Source organism: Scyliorhinus canicula, chromosome 7 (assembly GCF_902713615.1).
Source record: "Scyliorhinus canicula chromosome 7, sScyCan1.1, whole genome shotgun sequence".
In the NCBI taxonomy this organism is placed as follows: domain Eukaryota; kingdom Metazoa; phylum Chordata; class Chondrichthyes; order Carcharhiniformes; family Scyliorhinidae; genus Scyliorhinus; species Scyliorhinus canicula.
Genome location: NC_052152.1, coordinates 195,197,268 through 195,219,726, shown reverse-complemented (window position 1 = coordinate 195,219,726; position 22,459 = coordinate 195,197,268). Strand labels below are relative to the sequence as shown.

Sequence of the window (22,459 nt, the reverse complement as noted above, 5' to 3'; positions counted from 1 at the left end):
AGAGAGAACCCACTGAATTACTGCTGCTGTGTAAATACTGTTACTTTCTGTATGACTTGACAAACTCGTGCTGGATTGTGGCCCTCACAAAACTATCCATATAATAAACTAGCTATTCTTTGTATTCCTCAAAAACTAGCACCACACAAAAAATTATCACACCATCTACTTGCTCTCCCTTCCCTGCACCCCTCCCACCAAATGGAGCATTGCCCTCCCTCTACTGCACCCCACACCCCAACTTCTACACTTTTAATGATCTCTCTAAATTTTCTTTGCAGTGCATGACCGCATACCCAGTATATAAAGTACCCTGCAGGGTATATTCATGGTTGCTGCATGACCACACACAGCTTACAGCTCACCCAGGATATAGGGAACACGCAGGTCTTGAAGGAGGAAAACTTACTCATCATCTTCACGGGCTCTCTTCACTGGCTTTTTTTCCACTTTAATGGATGAGGTGTAATCATCATTTGGCTCTTGCTTTATACGAGGTGGGCTAAAGGATGTTAAAAGCAGCAACAAAAAAAAACTTTCAGTTCTTCTATACACGCTAGTTGTACAATTCATAGAACTGACTGCCTTAAATAACCACCCACCGCTGAGAAACACCCACCCTTGAGAAACGACTGCCAGATTCTAAACTCCTGCTAGTGCTCATGCAGCCAGACACTCGAGTTCAGATTAATCCTGTTTCAGATGAATCTAATTCATCCTAATATAATTCCACAATACCATGTAGGAAATTTGCTGGCATGGTCACATGGCCTTCAACCAAGTGACCCCTCCAAAAAAACTTCATGTCAGATTCCTGGAGTACACCCACTTCAAAATGGACAGTCCACCGCACAATCGTATTTTGGTGAATTGGGGTTGAAACATTAAAATGAAAAACAAAACGTTTAACATATCTGCTGACTCATTTTCGCCTGTCATCCATACGAGTTACTCTCTTCCACCCGCTCATCACTTCCGAGTTTCCAATAATTTTTGCCTTCTTTAATCGAAGCTCAGTTAGTGGTGAGCTTGAATTCTAAAAGCATCGAGCTAATCACACTTCCCCACCCCTCGCCCACCCATGACTTAAGGCTGACAGAAAAGAGACCCTTCCTTACCTTGTGAAGCCATTTTCCTTTTTTATTCTATCTCCAGAGCCACTACTTGAAGAATGAATCTTATCCTTTTAATAGAAAAGAAAATGCTGTTATGAAGCACACAGGTTACCACCAGGGAGTTTTCTTTGTAAGCTTCTGAAAAATTATTCAGTCACAGAGATATGGGTATTGCAAATACTTATTGTCCATCCTGAAAAGGCGAGAGCGAGCCACCTTCTTGAATCTCTGCAGTCAAAGAACCAAAAGAAATTTGCAGCATTGAAAGAGGCCATTCAGCCCATGTGTGTGCTGTCCGATAAAGAAACATCTAGCCTAATTTCCTTTTAAGGCACTTGATCCTTTGCCTTGTAAGTTGCCTGACTTCAAGGGCAGTCCAAATATGTGGTTAGGTGGATTGGCCATGCATGATAAATTTCCTCTCGTAGTGCTCAAAGGTTAGGTGGGGTCACGAGGGAGTGGGGCCCTAGGTTGGGTGCTCTTTCAGAGGGTCGGTGCAAACTCGATAGGCTGAATGGCCTCCTTCTCCACAGTAGGGATTCTATGCATATCCAAGTTGTTGGTTTAAAATACTGAAGCTTTCTGCCTCTCCCAACCTTTTAACCAGCGAGTTCCACATTCTCATAACCCAATGGTTTAAAACATTTCCCGTCAAATCCCCTCTGCATCTATTAGGGACACCCCGATCCAATCTAAATCACTCATCATTTTATACTCTTTAATTAGGTGTGCCCTCAGCCTCTTTTCCAAAAAAACAATTGCAGCCTTTCCAAACTTTTCCCATACTTAAAATCTCCAGTCCAGGCAGTATCCGCTATAGCCTCTTGGTTCAATAAGTGACCAGAACTGCATACAGTACTCAAGCTGTGCCCAACTAATGTTACATGCTAGCATAACCTCCCTGCTTAATAGTCCATACCTTGGATAATAAAGCAAAATATGCTACATGCCTTTATGATCTTGCTCAATATGGAACTCTTTACTCATGCAATACATGTGGTGTAGGTATTTCCACAGTAATGTTAAGTAGCGAATTCTACCATTTTGATCTAGGGAGAATGAAGGAATGACAATGATCTTTCCAAGTCATTGTGATACATGACTCAGTGGGGAACTTGCAGGTGTTGTTCTTCTTTCTAGTGGTGGTAGTCACAGCTTTGGGAGATGTTGCTTCTGCAATGCATCTTGTAAAATGCTGCACATGGCCACCACCATACATCGGTGGTCGAGGGGGTGTATAAACTAAGGTGTTAGATGGAGTTCCAATTAAGTATGTTGCTTTGTCTGCGATAATGTAAATCTTCTTGAATGTTGGTGCAGGTGCATTCATTTAGGCAAGCTGAAAGTTAGGACAGATAAACAAATACCTTGGTTTTGTAACCACTTTATTTATGTGGCTGTTCCAGTCAAGTTTCCAGTCAATGCTGACATCTAGAATGTTGATGGCAGGTGAAATTCAACAATGACAAGCCATTGATATTGGTGGGGTGACAGATAGATTCTTTTGTTGGAAAGGATTACTATCTGGTATTTATGTGGTACGAACATTACTTGCCAGTTATCAGCCGAAACCCAATGTTGTCCAATACAAGCACAGAGTACACTATTATAAAGAGTTGTAAAGGGGGCACAGTGGTTAGCACTGCTGCCTCACAGTGCCAAGGACCTGGGTTTAATCCCGGGCCTGCGTCATTGTCCGTGCGGAGTTTACACATTCTCCCCGTGTCTGCGAGGGTCTCATCCCCACAACCCAAAAAGTGTGCAAAGTAGGTGAATTGGCCACGCTAAATTGCCCCTTAAATTGAAAAAAATTAATTGAGTACTCTAAATTTAAAATAAAATAAAGTGTTGTAAAAGGAATGAAATGCATCCCCAATTTTGACTTTATGATGGCGAGATGGTCCCCAATGAAGCAGCTAAAAATGGTTGGGCCTAGGATATTACCCTGATGAACTCCTGCAACAACATCCTGGTGCTGGAATGATTGGCCTCCAACAACTTCCTTTGTGATAAGTATGACTGCAATCAGAGAAGATTGCCATTTTAGACCTATTCTGCCTTTCGTGGACAGGAAATATCCAGGCACTTTTCCACTTTGGTGGATAGGTGCCAATCAAAAAGAAAAAAGCATTCGTACGGTCCAGAAGGCCGAGAGCAGCAAAAGCTTTTGAAGAATATAAAGAAAGTAGGAAGGAATTGAGCAAGGAGGACTAAAAAGGGGACAGAACAATGCCAGCAGCGAGGGTTCAATTACCGTACCGGCATCCCCGAAAAGGTGCCGGAATATGGCGACTAGGGGCTTTTCACAGTAACTTCATTGAAGCCTACTTATGATAATAAGCAATTATTATTAAAAGGGGGTCATGAAAAGTTCATGGCAAACAGGATTAAGGAGAACCCCAAGACATTTTAAACACATATAAAGAACAAGAGGATAGCCAGGGAAAGGATTGGCCCACTAAAGGACAGAGGAGGAAATGGAGCCAGAGGAAATGGTTGAGGTATTAAATGAGTACTTTTCATCAGCATTCACCAAAAAAAGGACTTGGTGGATGATGAGTCAGGGAAGGGTGTGCAGATAGTCTGGGTTATGTCGATGTCAAAAAGGAGGTGGTGTTGGGAGTCTTAAAAAGCATCACGGTAGACAAGTTCCCAGAGTCTGATGGGACCTACCCCAGAATACTGAGGAAGGAAATTGCTGGAGCCTTGACAGAAATATTTGTATCCTCATTGGCTACAAACAAAGTCCCAGTGGACTGGAGAATAGCCACTGTTGTTCCTTTGTTTTTAAGAAGGGTAGCAGGGATAATCCAGGAAATTCTAGGCCGGTGAACTTTACGTCAGTGGTAGGGAAATTATTGAAGAGGATTTTCGCACATTTGGAAACAAGCGGACTTATTAGTGATAGGCAGCATGGTTTTGTAAAGGGAAGATTGTGTCCCACTAACGTGATTGAGTTTTTTGAGGAAGTGACAAAGATGATTGATGAAGGAAGGCCAGTGGATGTTGTCTACATGAACTTCAGTAAAGCCTTTGACAAGGTCCCTCATGGCAGACAGGTACAAAAAATGAAGTCACATGGGATCAGAAGTGAGCTGGCAAGATGGATGCAGAACTGGCTCGTTCATAGAAGTCAGAGGGTGGCAGTGGAAGGGTGCTTTTCTGAATGGAAGAGGGTGACTAGTGGTGTTCCGCAGGAATCATAGAATTTACAGTGCAGGAGGTCATTCGGCCCATCGAGTCTGCACCGGCTCCTGGAAAGAGCACCCTACTCACGGTTAACACCTCTACCCTTTCCCCATAACCCAGTAACCCCACCCAACACTAAGGGCAATTTTGGACACCAAGGGCAATTTATCATGGCCAATCCACCTAACCTGCACATCTTTGGACTGTGGGAGGAAATCGGAGCACCCGGAGGAAACCCATGCACACACGGGGAGGATGTGCAGACTCCGCACAGACAGTGACCCAAGCCGGAATCGAACCTGGGACCCTGGAGCTGTGAAGCGATTGTGCTATCCACAATGCTACCGTGCTGCCTCGATGCTGGGACCTTTGTTGTTCATAAAATATATAAATGATTTCAAGCAAAATGTCGCTGGTCTGATCAGTAATTCTGCGGATGACACAGAAGCTGTTTGGCACAGGGCTAAATCGTTGGCTTTGAAAGCAGACCAAGGCAGGCCAGCTGCACGGTTCAATTCCCATAACAGCCTCCCCGAACAGGCGCCGGAATGTGGCGACTAGGGGCTTTTCACAGTAACTTCATTTGAAGCCTACCTGTGACAATAAGCAATTTTCATTTCATTTTTTTCATTTCATTTTGGTGGAGTTGCAGATAGTGATGAGGATTGTCAGAGGTGGAGATTTGTGCTTAAAATGGCAGCTGGAGTTTAATCTGGACAAATGAGAGGTAATGCATTTTGGAAGGTCTAATACAGGTGGGAATTATACAGTAAATGGCAGAACCCTCAGGAGTATTGACAGGCAGAGAGATCCGGGCATACAGGCCCACAGATACTGAAAGTGGCAACGCAGGTGGATAAGGTATTGAAGAAGGCATATGGCATGCTTGCCTTCATCAGTCAGGGCATGGAGTATAAAAATTGGCAAGTTATGCTGCAGCTGTACAGAACCTCAGTTAGGTCACACTTCTCAATTACTTGGGGACATGGGTTTGAGGTGTGAGGGGCAATGTTTAGAGGAGATGCGCAGGCAACTTTTTCTTTGTTACACAGAGGGTGGTGAGTGCCTGGAACATGCTGCGGGGGGGGGGGGGGGTGTGATGGAAGCAGATATGACAGCGGCGTTTAAGAGGCACTTTGACAAATGCATAAATAGCATGAGAATAGAGGGATGCAGAAGGTTGGAGTGTAGACAGGCATCATGATTGGTTGTACTGGATCATATTGAGTAGAGATGCAGCTCGTTCTGGAGCACAAGCCTTCAACATTACAGTCACTGTATTGTTTTGATCCATAGCTACAGCCTGTGTGCTCAGTTGTTTCTTGATATCTCACATATTGTGAACTAAACTTGGGAGACCAGGGGCGGAATTCTCCGACCCTCCGCAGGGTCGGGGAATCGCCCGGTGCCGGCGTAAATCCCGCCCCTGCCGTGGCCAGAATTCTCTGGCGTGCCCCCCCGCAGCGATTCTCCGGCCCGTGATGGGCCAAAGTCCCACCGCTGTCTGGCCTCTCCCGCCGACGTAGTTTAAACCACCTCTGTGCCGGCAGGTATGGTGGCACGGGGCGATCGGGCCCCAGGGAGTGCCCCCACGGTGGCTTGGCCCGCAATCGGGGCCCACCGATCGGCGGGCGGGCCAGTGCCGTGGGGGCACTCTTTTTCTTCCGCCGCCGCCACAGCCTCCACTATGGCAGAGGCGGAAGAGACCCCCTCCACCGCGCGTGCGCGGACTCACACCGACCAGCGAAGGGCATTCGGCCAGCCCCGACGCCGATCGGCGTAGCGCCAAAGGCCGTTGGCACCAGTCGGCGGAGCGGGAGCCACTCCGGCACGGGCCTAGCTGCTAAAGGTGTGGAGAATTACACACCTTTGGGGAGGCCCGAGAAAGCAGACAGCCACCAGAGAAATTGCACAAATCAGGGATACCAGACACACATTAGAAACAGAACCAGAAAAGCTTAACAAAACCTTCAAGGTCTTCTACCAAGTGCTGTACACCTCAAGAGCCCCCAAGTGGGGAGTCTGGGATGAAACGGTTCCTTGATGGACTGGACATACCAGTCGTGGGGGAGGGCAGAAAACGGGGCCTGGAAGCACCACTAGCACTGGGAGAGATCATGGTCAGCATTTAGCTCCATGCAGGCGGGGAAGGCGCCGGGACCAGACGGGTTCCCGGCATACTTCTACAAACAATTTGCGACAGCACTGGCCCCACACCTGCAGGAGACGTTCACAGACTCGCTAGCGAGGGGCACACTGTCACCTACGCGAGCACAGGCCTCAATCTCGCTGATACCTAAGAAAGATAAAGACCCAACGGAATGTGGGTCATACAGACCCATCTCACTGCTGAACGCAGATGCCAAAATACGAGAAGACTGCGTACCAGAGGTGGTCGCAGAGGACCAGATGGATTTTGTCAAAGGTAGGCAGCTAATCTCGAACATCAGGCGCCTGCTGAACGTGCTAATGACCCCATCCGGGGAGAGAACACCAGAGGTCATCGTCTCCCTAGACGCGGAAAAGGCCTTCGACAGGGTCGAATGGAAATACCTCAGAGGTACTGGAGCGGTTCGGGCTTGGAACAGGGTTCACCTCCTGGGTAAAGCTCCTATACAACATTCCCATGGTGAGCCTACGGATCAACAACACCAACTCCCGATACTTCCAGCTGCACAGGGGCACCAGACAAGGATGCCCACTGTCCCCGCTGCTGTTCGCTCTAGCGATCAAACCATCAGCAATTGCTCTCAGAGCAGCAAAAAGCTGGAGGGGTATCCAAAGGGGCGGCAGAGGGCACAGAGTCTCACACTATGCAGATGACCTGCTCCTCTACATTTAGGACCCACAAAGCAGCATGGACGGAATCATTGCGCTCCTGAAACAGTTTGGCGCCTTCTCGGGCTACAAACTCAACATGAGCAAAAGCGAGATCTCCCCGGTACACCCACAAGGAGGGGGGCAGCACTAACAGGACTGCCGTTTAAACAAGCCCGACACAAATTCCGCTACCTGGGGATCCAAATAGCTCATGACTGGAAAGAGATCCAAAAATGGAACCTCACCAGTAAAAAAGGACCTTCAAAGATGGAACATACTCCCAGTCTCCCATGCGGGGGGAGTCCAGACGTTGGGGGCGGGGGGGTGGGTCCGACAGAAAACAAAATCCAGAGGGGCATGAGCCCTCCCAAACCTACAATTCTACCACTGGGCGTCGACGGCCGAGCGAATAGATGGATCAAGGAGCCAGAAGCAGAGTCGGTGCGTGCGGAAGAGGCCTCCTGCAAGGAGACCTCCCTCCGGGCCTTCGCCACGGCAGCACTCCCATCCCCACCCAAAAAACACCCCAGCAGCACGGTGGTGATAGCCACCCTCCAGTCCTGGAACCAACTACGGCAGGAATTTGGCCTGACCAAAAAGGTCGGACAAAGCTCCGATCTGCAACAATCATAGGTTCACACCAGTGCTGACTGATGCCACCTTTAAAAAGTGGGGACAGGACGGAGGGACACTGAGTCAGGGACCTATATACGGGCGGAAGGATCGCAACAATGGACAAACTGACAGAGAAATTCCAGCTAGTCAGGGGGAACAAGCTAAGGTACCTGCAACTCAAAAACGTCTTACGAAAGGAGACAAGGACGTATCCACAACCGCCACGACAGGCACTACTGGAAGAGTTACTGGACACAAGCATCCGAGGTAAAGGAAACTGTAGCGACATGCATCACCGATTGGTAGAAAGGGATGACACCGTACTGGACGCAACAAGAATGAAATGGGAGGAAGACCTGGGGATTGAAATAGGGTGGGGACTCTGGAACGAAGCACTGCATTGGGTCAACTCCACCTCCACGTGCGCAAGGCTCAGCCTGACGCAACTAAAAGTGATACATAGAGCCCACTTAACAAGAACCCATAGGAGTAGGTTCTTCCTGGACGTGGAGGATAGATGTGAATGGTGCCAAGGAGGCCTGGCCAACCACGCCCACATGTTCTGGTCTTGCCCCAGACTTGCGGGGTACTGGACAGCCTTCTTCGAGGCAATATCCAAAGTGGTGGGGATGAGGGTGGAGCCATGCCCAAGAGTGGCGGTCTTCGGGGTATCAGACCAGCCAGATCTATTCCTGGGAAGGAGGGCAGACACCCTTGCCTTTGCCTCCCTGATCGCCCGCCATAGAATCTTGTTCGGCTGGTGGTGAGCAGCACCACCGAAAGCTGCAGACTGGCTGTCCGACCTCTCAGAATATCTCCAAATGGAGAAAATCAAATTCGTCATCCGAGGGTCAGACGACGGCTTCCACAAAACGTGAGAGCTGTTCACCCAATTCCTCTGGGACCTGTTTGTGGCCAACGAACAAGCAACCAGCTGGTTTAGCACAGGGTTAAAGAGCTGGCTTTTAAAGCAGACCAGCAACACGGTTCAATTCCCGTAGCAGCCTCCCCGAATAGGCGCAGTAACTTCACAGTAACTTCATCTGAAGACTACTTTTGACAACAAGCGATTTTCATTTCATTTCAGGTAGCCAAGAATCAGGGGAAAGTAGCCGAGGCGGGGGAGGGAGGGATAGGCTGTGGGGTGGGGGGGTAGCAGCTAAACCTAAGAGGAAAGACAGGCGAACCACAGGAGGAGGGGGAGAAGGGGCGGAAGAGGGAGGAGAAAGTGAACAATAAATGAAATGAATGAAAATCACTTATTGTCACAAGTAGGCTTCAAATGAAGTTACTGTGAAAAGCCTTTAGTCACCACATTCCGGCGCCTGTTCGGGGAGGCTGGTACGGGAATTGAACTGTGCTGCTGGCCTGACTGGGTCTGCTTTAAAAGCCAGCTATTTAGTCCAGTGTGCTAAACCAGCCTCAGTCATAGAGGGGAACCAGTGAGGTGGAATGGAGCAAGGGAATGACAGCCGGAAGGAGGGCACTGGAAACAATAACAAACTTGGCAGCTACAGGAGCAGAGAACAAGGAAAATCTGGGCGAAAGGCGGGACAAACGGCTGAAGCGGAGTTGATCGCGAGACGACAATGGCAGCGAAAACCGTCCGGGAGAAGCAAGCGACAACACCAACACCACATTCATTCGCGCATTGCCCTCTGTAATTGGTCTGTAAATGTTTCCCCGGTGCCCAAATGTATATGTACCCGCCCCCCCAAAGTTTCTCCCCCCTGCCACAAACAGATGCCTACTTATGTGCTAAAAACAATATTGCCAATTGTACAGAGCTGCTGTTGTTGAGTTAGCACATAATACCCCCAGTTATTTGATTCTATACTTTACTTTTGTTGTTGTTTGTTGTGAGTGTCCCCTTCTATGTATGTATATATATATATATATATTATATATATATATATATATATATATACACACACGTATTCTATTTTGTGTGCATAACGGTAAATATACTTTGTTCAAAAACCCAACAAAAACATTTATTAAAAAAAGCATTGCTGCCTCAAATCGCCACGGTCCCAGGTTCAATCCCGGCTCTGGGTCACTGTCTGTGTGGAGCGTGGGTTTCGCCCCCACAACCCAAAGATGTGCAGGGTAGGTGGATTGACCGCAGTAAATTACCCCTTAATTGGAAAAAATGAATTGAATTAAAATGAATTGGGTACTCTAAATTCATGGGGGGAAAATAATTTGTGCCATGAATTCAGTTATTTTGTGCCAAATACAATACTGCATTGGAGAGCCATTAATTTTGCCTTTTTACCATTACCCCCCACCCTCAACCTCATTTGTTATTTTTTTGTAAAAAAAAGTTTGTATGCTGTCCCTTCCTGTAGCGTGGTCTTTTATTTATTTTATTTTATTTTTTTTAAATGGAGCACCCGATTTGATTTTCCCAAATTTAGCATGGCCAATGCACCTGCCCTGCACATCTTTGGGCTGTGGGCATGAGACCCACGCAGACACTGGGAGAATGTGCAAACTCCATTCAGACAGTGACCCAGGGCCGGGATCGAGCCGAGGTCCTCGGTGCTGTGAGGCAGCAGTGCTAACCACTGCATCACCGTGCAGCCCTTTTCTTTTGAACTTGTGCCGAGTTTCATCATCATTGAGGATGGGCATGTTCAGAGATTTCTCATTCCATTAGTTGTTTTAAATGTTGATTATTCACAACGGTGTGGCAGCACTGTAGAGCTTTTATTCAATCTGCTGGTGATGGAATCGCTCTGTTTATAGTGATATGTTTCTCCTTTTTAGCAAGCATACAACCCTAAGTTGTAGCTTTACCAGGTTGGCACCTCACGTTTAGGTGAGCCTGGCAAGCTCTCCGACACCCCTCATTGGTTAGTCCCCTAGCTTAATGGGACTGGTAAAAAGAATGTGGTATCCGCCAACTCATGAAGTTAAAAGATTGGTGGAATACAATACTGCAGCAGATGGCCCACAGCTCCTCATGGTTGCTAGTTTTAAACTCTTAGATCAGTTCCCAATCTATTCCATCTAGCACAGTGCAAGTATCACACATCATGATCCACGTTAAGATGACTGTCTCGACAAGGAAATTGCAGTGGACCCGCTACCAAAACTATTATGGACGGATAAGTCTGTGACAGGAAGAATGACGAGTTTACCCTCAATGAAATGTCTGTTGGTTGAAAAAAATGATAATTGGCTAATGATCAGCTAACTCAACTCCAATACCTTTTCCTCCTTCCTTTTCTCCTTGTCCTTATGCTTGTGTTTGTCAGAGCTTCCATCTCTGTGCTTTACTTTGTCTTTCTCCCTTTCTTTATCTTTGTGTTTCTTCTCCGATGAATCTTTGTGCTCACTGAAACAAAAAAAAGGAATGTGACATTGGGATACAAAACCAAAACTGCAGGTTTACATGATGGACAAGGTACATTGTTTTTGCCAACTTTCTCCCCTCCTTCTCCAATTGCACCCACAAGTTCTTAGTTGATAGCCCAAATAATCTGCCCAAATAATCAATTAAGTTATCAAGTTAGTAAATAATGCAGGATTCATCCAGCAAAGCCTGGCATTTTAGATATACTAAATAAAAACACTTGGACAATTTTAATCTAATGCAGAAGTCAGCAAACGGACATGATTGTGGCAACGGCTGGTATCACATAATTGCCAGATTTTATTTTCTGTTGAAGTCAAGAGTAAACATGCATGCCATCCCTTTTCTGCTTTTTTCCCCACCAAGCCAGTTGGATAAGTTTAACCTATGAACAATGACTAAGAATGGGAGTGTTCGGAGAGTAAATGCTTCCACCTCATGTGCGAGGTTGGGGTTGATACAGCTGAAGGTGGTATACAGAGCACACCTCGCGAGGGCGAGGATGAGCTGTGTCTGTGTGTGTGTGTGTTGTATGTTCATATGTTGTGGTCCTGTCCAAAGCTAGATGATTACTGGAAGGAGGTTTTTAGGGTAATTTCCAAGGTGGTGCATGTGAAACTGGACCCGGGTCCCCAGGAGGCCATATTCGAGGTGTTGGACCAGCCAGGGTTGGAAACGGGTGCAGAGGCAGTTTTATAGCCTTCGCCTCGTTGATCGCCCTAAGGCTGATCCTGTTGGGATGGAGAGCAGCCTCTCCACCCTGTGCCCTGGCGTGGCAGGGGGGGGAGGGGGGGGGGACCTGTTGGAATTCTTGACTCTTGAGAAGGTTAATTTTGAACTGAGGGGAAGGACGGAGGGGTTCTACAAGTCATGGGCATTGTTCATTATGCACTACAGGAGCCAGAGGCCGAGTGGGTGCACGCGGAGGAGGCCTCCTGCGTGGGGACCTCCCTGGGGACCCTTGCCACGGCAGCACTCCCATCCCCACCCAAAAAACACTCCAACAGCCCGGTGGTGATAGCCACCCTCCAATCCTGGAATCAACTGCGGCAGCAATTTGGCCTGACCAAATTGTCTGACAAAGCTCCCATCTGCAACAACCATAGGTTCACACCAGCACTGACTGACGCCAACTTCAAAAGGTGGAGGCAGGATGGAGGGACACTGACAGTCAGGGACCTATACACGTACGACAGAATCACAACACTGAACGAACTGACAGAGAAATTTTGGCTAGCCAGGGGGAACGAGCTACGGTATCTGCAGCTCAATAACTTCTTACCGACTGACAGAAAGGTCCGACACCGTACTGGACACAACAAGAAATGGGAGGACCACCTGGGGATTGAGATAGGATGGGGACTCTGGAGCGAAGCACTGCATAGGGTCAACTCCACCTCCACGTGCGCAAGGCTCAGCCTGACACAGCTAAAAGTGGTACATAGAGCCCACCTAACAAGAACCCGTATGAGTAGGTTCTTCCCGGAGGTGGAGGATAGATGTGAACGGTGCCAAGTAGGCCCGGCCAACCATGCCCACATGTTCTGGTCTTGCCCCAGACTGGTGGAGTACTGGACAGCCTTCTTAGAGGCAATGTCCAAAGTGGTGGGAGCGAGGATGGAGCCATGTCCGAGAGTAGCAGTCTTCGGGGTCTCGGATCAGCCAGATCTATTCCTGGGGAGGAGGGCGGACACCCTTGCCTCTGCCTCCCTGATCGCCCGCCGTAGAATCCTGTTTGGCTGGCGGTCAGCAGCACTACCCAGAGCTGCAGACTGGCTGTCCGACCTCTCGGAATCTCTCCAAATGGAGAAAATCAAATTCTCCATCCGAGGGTCGGACGACGGCTTCCACAGAACGCGAGAGCCATTCACGCGACTGTTCCGGGACCCGTTTGTGGCCAACGAACAAGAGGAAGAATAGCCAGGTAGCCAAGAATCAGGGGAACTCAGTCAAGAATCGGGGGGGGGGGGGGGGGGGACAGGAGAGGAGAACCAGCGGGATGGGGCAGGGAAACGGGAGCCGGGAACGAAGGCACGTGGTGCCAAAACGTGCATGACATCTCCAGGAGCGGGGAACGATGAGGTTGGGGATGGAGGACGGGAGGAGCAGAGGAGGCGAGCGGGGGGGACGGCGACGAGAGCCGTCCGGGAGAGGCGGGCGACAGCGGCATGCACCAAGAAACGCACCAAGAATCACAACTGCAGCGCAGCATGGTTGCGCAGTGGATAGCATTGCTGCTTCACGGCGCTGAGGTCCCAGGTTTGATCCCGGATCTGGGTCACTGTCCGTGTGGGATTTGCAGTCTCCCCGTGTTTACATGGGTTTTACTCCACAACCCAAAGATCTGCAGGGTAGGTGGATTGGTCATGCTAAATTATCCCTTAATTGGAAAAAAAATGAATTGGGTACTCTAAATTTGTATTTTAAAAAAAAGAATCACAACTGCAAAATTCCAACTGTGAGGGCAGCACGGTGGCGCAGTGGGTTAGTCCTGCTGCCTCACGGTGCCAAGGTCCTAGGTTCGATCCCGGCTCTGGGTCACTGTCCATGTGGAGTTTGCACATTCTCCCAGTGTTTGCGTGGGTTTCGCCCCCACAACCCAAAAATGTGCAGGCAAGGTGGATTGGCCACGCTAAATTGCCCCTTAATTGGAAAAAATAAATTGGGTACTCTAAATTTTTTTTTTTTTAAATCCAAGTGTGCATCACTGGGCAGAACCTCAATTAAGAGACTTCTATGAGCAGAAGTTGGCTCCGATTCCAATGGTGATTCAGAGTGACAAAGATCATGCATTGCAGAAATCAATGATTAGATAGAAAGCCACATACCTAAACATGACAATGACACAAAGATGGGCAGCATTGTGATCAGTATAGATGGAAGCATAAAATACAAAGAGATGGACAGATTAACTGAATGGGTAGAAATTTGGCAGATAGAGTCATAGAGGTTTACAGCATGGAAACAGGCCCAAATTGTCCATTCTGCCCGGTTTTTAACCACTAAGCTAGTCCCAATTGTCCACATTTGGCCCATATCCCTATATATTCATAACTATCTAAATGCTTTTTAAAACATAATTGTACCCGCCTCTACTCCTGCCTCTGGCAGCTCGTTCTAGACACTCACCAGTCAGTGTGAGAAAAAATTGCCCCTCTGGACCCTTTTGTATCACTCCCTTCTCACCTTAAACCTGTGCCCTCTAGTTTTCGACTAGATGTAGGAATTTAATACGAGATTATCCATCTTGGATCAAAAAATGTTCGAATAGGGTACTTTCTAAATGGTGAAAATAAATAGTCCAAAAGAGACCAAGGTACATAGATCTTCAAAATGTCGTTATGATTGTGTCTGCTATGGCTCAGCTAGTAGCACTTCACCTGAATCACAAAGTTCCAGGTTCAAGCCATGACTCAGAACAAAAACCTATACCAATGGTCCAGTGGAGCATTAACAGAAAGCTGCACTGTTGACCGTGATATCTTTTGAATGACATTAAACAGAGGACCCATCTGCCTACTCAGGGGGGTGCAAGATAATCTCATAACACGATTTCAAAGAAGAGCAAGGAAATTATCCCATGTGCCCTGGCCAATATTAATTAGGTTGGCTGCCAGATCACTACATTTCAGAAGCATTCATTTAGCTGTAAAGTGCTTTGAGACAAATGGTGGTTATGAAAGGTGCTAAATCAATAGAAGTCTCTCTTATTATAAAAAAAACGCCATTAACAAGTATGTGATCAAGACTGCCGCGACCGATCACTCCTTGACCCTGCCGACACCTGTACGCGGGTCGCTGTCCAGTTAGAAAACCCTGGGCTTGGGGAATGTTGCCAGGTCTCTGCTAGTACTAGCGGGGGCTGGGCCTTCTGCAGGAGGCGCAGCTCCTTCTCAAGGACCAGGTTAGGTTAAGGAATGGGTAGGTCGCGCAGGTTTTCCCCTCGGGGTTTCATTCAAAATCAAAGGGAGTAGCGATTTTAATGGGCAAAAAAAAAGGGATTTGAGAGTGCGAACATGGTGAGGGATCCAGGTGAGAGATATGTGATTGTGAGTGGGGCATTGGAAGGGGTGCCAGTGATGTTGGTAAACCTGTATGCCCCAAATTGGGATGATGTGGGTTTTATGAGTGGGTTGCTGGCAGCGATCCCTGATTTGGACACGCACCATTTGATCATGGTTGGAGATTTTAACTGTGTCCTAGAGCCGAGGCTAGATAGGTCAAGCCCCAGGTCAATGGGTAGGGTACAAATGGCAAGGGAGCTCGGCGGGTTTATGGAGAGGATGGGTATGGTGGATCCATTGCACTTTCAGAGCCATGGGGAAAGTGAGTATTCATTCTTTTCACAAGTCTAGAAGGTGCAATCCAGGATCGATTACTTTATAAGTGAGCCGGGAGATTTTGATGGGGTGGAGGGTGCAGAGTATGCGGAGATAGTTATCTCGGACCATGCGCCCCACTGGCTGGAGATTCAGTTTAGATGGGATGAGAGCAGAGGCCAGGGTGGAGGTTGGCAGATGGAAGTTTTTGTCATACGGTGCGGGCAGCGATTAAGGAGTATGTGGAGTTGAATGAGAATGGGGAGGTGTCGGCGGCCATTTTATGGGAAGCACTGAAGGCAATGGTCTGGGGGAAAATTATTTAGTTTAAGGCTCGTGCGGGTAGAGAAAGGAGGGAGGAAAATGACTGTCCCGTGAGCGAGATAGTGGATGTGGACAGGGAGTATTCAAGGGTGCCCACCGTGGAGGGATTGGCGAGGAGGAAAATGTTGTAGGGGCAGCTTGACAACAGGATGGGCGGTAGGGCAACTGCGCAGGGCAAGAGGGGTGCAATACGAGTATGGGGAGAAGGCGAGCCGCATGCTAGTGCACCAGCTGCGGAGGCAGGCCGCGTCCAGGGAAATATTGAAGAGACGGACTGGGGATGTGGTGTCGGAAACGGGGAAGATAAATTAGGCATTTAGGGAGTACTACCAGGGACTGTGCGAAGCGGACCCAGGGGGGAAAAGAGGAGGGGGACATGAGGCAGTTTCAGGATGAGCTGGAAATTCCCACGGTGAAGAAAGCAAAGAGACAGGCATTGGAGGAACACCTGGGTCGGAGGGGAGGTGCTAGATAGTATCAGGGGTATGAAGTCGGGGAAGGCCCCAGGCCCGGATGGGTACCAGGCGGAATTTCATAAGGAATTTGTGAGGGACCTGGCATCATATCTGTTGGTCAAGCGCTGGAGAAGGGGGAGCTGTGGAGATGATGACGCAGGCAGTAATCACACTAATCCCGAAAAAGTGGAGTGACCCAGTGGAATGTGGGTCATATAGGTTCATATTACCATTTAACACAGATGTGAAAGTATTGGTGAAGTTGTCGGCGGGGAGGATGGAGGATTGTGTCCTGGGGTGATTGCAGAAGATCAAACAGGCTTCATGAAGGGCAGCACGGTGGCCTAGTGGTTAGCACAACCGCCTCACGGCGCTGAGGTCCCACGTTCGATCCCGGCTCTGGGTCACTGTCCGTGTGGAGTTTGCACGTTCTCCCCGTGTCTGCGTGGGTTTCGCCCCCACAACCCAAAAATGTGCAGAGTAGGTGGATTGGCCACGCTAAATTGCCCCTTAATTGGAAAAAATAATTGGCTAATCTAAATTTATAAAAAAAAAAACAGGCTTCATGAAGGGCGGGCAGCTCGTGAGTAATAAGACAGCTGTTGAATATGGTAATGAATCCGTCGGGGGGCTCTTATATTGGAGTTGGTGGTGTCCATGGACGCAAAGGCATTTGATCGGGTGGAGTGGCAGTACTTGTTCAAGGTTTTGGGAAGGATTGGGCTGAGATTTGTGGCATGGGTGCGGTTGATGTATGTGGCACCAAGGGCGAGTGTGAGGACAAATAATATGAGTTTGTGAAGCTTTGGTTTACACAGGGGTACGAGGCAGGGATGCCCTCTGTCGCCATTGCTGTTTACACTGGCCATAGAGCCTTGGCGATTGCTCTTAAGGATTCGGCGGAGTGGCAGGGGATTATGAGGGGACAGAGGGAGCATCGGCTGTCGCTCTATGTCGATAACCTGTTGCTGTATGTTTCAGATCGGCTGGAGCATGGGAAGGATTATGGGCCTGCTGGGGAGGTTTGGAGGGTTATCGGGGTATAAACTTAATATTGTGAAAAGCGAGGTTTTCCCGGTGAATAAGCTGGGACAGTGGGCTAATTTGAGGGGAATCCATTTACGGTAGCGAGGGATCGGTTTAGGTATTTGGGGATTCAGGCAGTGAGGGAATGGACGGGGTTCCATAAGTGGAACTTAACGAAGCTGGTGGAGGCCGGGGGCATTTCAGGAGGTAGGTACACTACATTGATGTTGGCGGGGAGGGTCCAAGTGGTGAAAATGAATATCCTTCCGAGGTTCTTGTTTATTTTTCGGGTTCTCCTGATCTTTATACCAAAGGTCTTTTTTCGGAAATTGGACATAATCATTTTGAACTTTGTATGGGCGGGGAAGGTGTCACAGGTCGGGAAGACCCTGCTAACAGAGTCAGAGGGGGGTGGGGTTGGCATTGCCGAATCTGCTTCATTATTATTGGGCAGCGAATGTGGATACGGTGTGGTGGTGGTGGGAAGGAGAATGGCTTAGGATGGAGGATAAATCTTGTAAGGGGTCCAGTTTGAGGGCTATGGTGATGGCAGCATTGCAGGAGAGGGTAGAGCTGCCGAGGGAGATCGAGTTCAGGTACCTGCAGGTTAGGGACTTTGTGCGAAAGGTCTGGGGGGGTTCCCGAGGTTGCCAGGGTACACCCTGCTGAAGTGACTGTTGCTTCCGGACGTGGAAGAAGAGGGAAGAACTGGGGATATATACAAGGGGCTGGGGAAGCAGGGAGGCGAGCGGGTGGTGACAATCAAGGAGAAATGGAATGGGGAGATCAATTGGGGAGTATGGAGTGAGGCACTGCGGAGGGTAAACGGGCCCTCCTCCTGTGCAAGGATGAGTCTGATACAGTTTAAGGTGGTTCACAGTGTAAATATGATTCGGGCGAGAACGAGTGGGTTCTTTCAGGGGGTAGCAGATGAGTGCGAGAGGTGTGGGCGGGGGCCAGCGAATTATGCGCACATGTTTTGCGATTGGGAAGATTTTGGGCGGGAGTGTTCGCAGTCCTCACCAGGATAGTGGGGGAAGTGGTGAACCCGAACTCTTTGGTAGCGATATTTCAGGTATCAGAGAAACCGAAGCTCATGGAGAGGAGGAAGGCGGATGTAGCGGCCTTCGCCTCTCTGAATGCACGGTGGCAAATTTTACTGGCCTGGCGGTCATCATTGCTACCGGTGGTGGGTGACCTGTACGACTTTCTGCGGTTGGAGAAGATAATGTATGAGTTAAGGGGCTCTGTAGAGGGGGTTGAGAAAAGGTGCGGGATGTTTGTCATAGAATGTACAGTGCAGAAGCAGGTCATTCGGCCCATCGAATTTGCACTGGCCCTTGGAAAGAGTACCCCACCCAAGCCCAGACTTCCAACCTATCCGCATAATCCAGTAACCCCACCTAACCTTTTTTTGGGACACTAAGGGCAATCGCCAATCCACCTAACTTGCACATCTTTAGACTGTGGGAAGAAACCGGAGCACCTGGAGGAAACCCACATAGACATGGGGAGAACGTGCAGACTCCGCACAGAGAGTGACCCAAGCCGGGAATCGAACCTGGGACCCTGGAGCTGTGAAGCAACTGTGCTAACTACTGTGCTATCGTGACCGTTTTTGAGGAGCTGTTCGTTGCCGGGGGGGGGCAAACAATACTTACAATCTACTTTTTTTCCTGAATGGCTCAAAATTGTATAGGCTGGGGTAACACTTCACACCATTACTCAAAGATGGAGTGAAAACCCCATTAGGGTAATTAATACCCAATCAAATTCATGAGAGACACTGAGTGGGTGCTGAAAAGGCATACTGGGACAGGTTGGAGGTAACTGGGTTACTGATGGTGGGATAGTAGGTGTTGCGATGAGGAAAGATGCAAAGGAGAGAAACTATCTCCTGCACATTCAGCATTCCTTGATTCTCTGCCCTCGTTTCAGGCAAAGAAAAATGACCTAATTTGAAATGGTGGTCATTCATCAACACCACTATGAACCGCTCGAGATCATTGTTTTAAAAAAAAATAAATTTAGAGTATCCAATTATTTTTTCCAATTAAGGGGCAATTTAGCGTGGCCAATCCGCCTATTCTGCACATCTTTGGGTTGTGGGGGTGAAACCCACGCAGACACGGGGAGAACATGCAAACTCCACACGGACAGTGACCCAGTGCCGGGATTCGAACCCGAGTCCTCAGCGCCGTAGGCAGCAATGCTAACCACTGTGCCACGTGCTGCCGCCGAGATCATTGTTAAGTTCAGTTAAAGCATTAAACCACCCCTTTTACTGATAATGCGTAATACTGCATGATGCTAAACGCTTTTCACTAGTCAATGGTCTCACTGACAAGTGCCTCAATTTAAAATTTTCCCTAAACATTTCCCTTACTAAAATAATCAGCAACACTTCAAAAGGGGATTGCATAATGAACTACAGCGCAAGACAAAAGTGGTTGCAATATCTGATGTTGGCATTCTTTCTGTACCAGTCAGAAAGCCATTAACACACTCATAACCTAAACGGAAAAGTAGAGGGAAAGCTGCCATGCTAGCTTTGCTCTGAGAAAAGGTGCCCTCAGCTTTTCAGCACAGCCTCAGACGTGGTGCCATTATTCCCATTTCATTTCAAATTTCAAATGCAGCTAAGATTTTTCCTTGCCAGCATACTACTCGGTGTTGCCAGCTCGGTCAGCCTGTTCCAACAGTCTATCAAGTTCTAAAAACAGTGCTTCATTGACATTCGATCATCCTCCCAGAATCCACACGGCTATCCTCGCAGACTGCAGCAGTTTGTCCATCAAGCCTAGATTCTGGAATAGAACTGGTTAGCTCCAGAAACAAGACTGCAATGAGAAAACTGTTCAACTGATAAAACCTGGCCCCTACGCAACTTTAACACTCCCATTTGACAACATATGCAATCTGTCCAACCATAATGGTCTTACCGTCAGTATTTTAACAGTAAGTTAATTCATATTATCTACATGAATAAAGAATTGGGGTATCCTTCTAAGTTTATATTTTGCTAACTTATATTCATTTCTTCTGATTCGGATGGTCCAGTAGCAAAATCAGGCTGAATGGCCTCCTTCTGCACTGTAGGGATTCTATGACAAATATTGTGATCACTCTGGGGTTCGATGGTCCTGCTTGGATGGGTGGGATGGTCCACTTACAGGAAAAAGGGATAAGTACATAGAAGTACCAGTTTCAGCTGTGGCTCACTGGCAGCACTTTCCTTCACTACAGTTGCAAGGTTCAAGTCCTGTGCATACAAAAAAATATCAAGATTGACATTAGTGCAGTACTGAGGGATTGCTACACTGTCCGAGGTGCTGTCTTTTGGATGAAATGTTAAACCGAGACGCGGTGTGCCTGCTCGACGGATGTAAAAGATCCCATGGGAGTATCCTGAAGAGCAGGGAAGTTATCTTCTGTGTTCTGGCCAATACTTATCCCTCAACCAATATCACAGTCACAGGCTATCTGGTCATTATTGCACTGTGTGCAAAGTAGCTGCCTATTGACATAAAGCGCTGTGAGATGTTTGGTCGTTGTGAACAATGCTGTATAAATGCACGTCTTTGAGTCAAGAGACCGGATGACCATAGTTGATTTCCAAGTGAGAGTAGGCAGGAGAAATTAGACAATCTTCAACATGCTGTTGTAAGAGGGAAGGAGCTGCCAGTTGGGGGAAAAGAAAAATCAGGTCAGCCAACAGTACCCAGAGTTCTCTGCTGAGCCCTGGGTACCTTCAGTACACCAATGATGCAGTGCTGCACTGCAAAGACACCTTAAAATCAAAGCTACAGCAGCATTGTAAAATGCAGCTTTATTATTTATTTATTTATTTATTTAAAAAAAGGACAGCAGAAAAATGCAGAATAAATATGCTTAACAAAAAAAGATTAAGTATCAAGATACCATGGATAAAAACGTTAGAAATAAATTAAAATTCAAGACGATTCCATGCCTATAAATAGTTTTCATGAATTCCCCTTGATTACAAAGAGGTTAAGAGAGCAAACATAAAAGTGAGAAAGAGGACTGAACCCCAAAAATCATTTGAAGCAGGATGCCAAGTGTGAGATGGGACCCAGAGAGATGATAATGACAATTTAGTAGAGGACAAAAGGAATGAGAAGAAAAGCAAGGTACCTCGGATGCTGGAAATAGGGAATTTGAAAATGTTTAAAAAGGTCTGACAGCATCCATTTTTGATCAATGACCTTTTGTCAGAACTAACTTAATTAATACTGTCAAGTTGGGCTACAGTGATTGGGTACAGGAAAAATCCAGATTTGGAGAAAAAACACAGCAGAGACCCCGGAACTTATACATCAGGGTTCTTTTTATTAATCGTGGAGAAGGATAGCATGGTGCCACAGTGGTTAGCACTGCTGCCTCACAGCACCAGGGACCCGGGTACAATTCCAGCCTTGGGTGACTGCCTGTGTGGAGTTTATACAGTCTCTCCATGTCTGCGTGGGTTTCCTCGGGGTGCTCCGGTTTCCTCCCAGAGTCCAAAGATGTGCCGGTTAGTTGACTGGCCATGCTAAATTGTTCCTCAGTGTGCAATGGTTAAGTGGGGTTATGGGATTGCGGGGTGGGGCCTAGGTAAAGTGTTCTTTCAAAGGGTCAGTGCAGACTCAATGGGGCTCCTTCTGCACTGTAGGGATTTTATGATTTACTCAGTTTGAAAAATGGTCATTGCAATGTTCATTATTTTTAACAACACCAGGTTAAAGTCCAACAGGTTTGTTTCAAATCACTAGCTTTCAGAGCACTGTTCCTTCCTCAGGTGAATGAAGAGGAAGGTGTGTGTGTGTGAGAATGTAATGCGACATGAATCCAAGGTCCCTGTTGAGGGTGTACTCATGTGTGCGGAACTTGGTTATAAGTTTCTGTTCGGCGATTCTGCGTCGTCGCACGTCCTGAAGGCCGCCCACCAGGTACGTGGTACACACTCGTCTGACTCGGCCAACGTTGTCTACCTCATACACTGCAGGAAAGGATGTCCCGAAGCGTGGTACATTGGCAAAACCATGCAGACGCTGTGCCAACGGTTGAACAGACAGCACGTTATAATCGCCAGGCAGGAATGTTCCCTTCCAGCCGTGGAACACTTCAGCAGTCAAAGGGCATTCAGCCTCTGATCTCCGGGTAAGCGTTCTCCAACGCGGCCTTCAGGCAATTAGTTGAATATTTTGATAAGTGTCTGACAAGATTAAATGAATT

The 22,459-nt window shown here is 47.8% G+C and overlaps 1 pseudogene; it reads right to left on the bottom strand.

Moving 5' to 3' along the window:
- Positions 1 to 22,459, bottom strand: part of LOC119969160 — a 111,294-nt pseudogene that overhangs the window by 60,386 nt on the left and 28,449 nt on the right.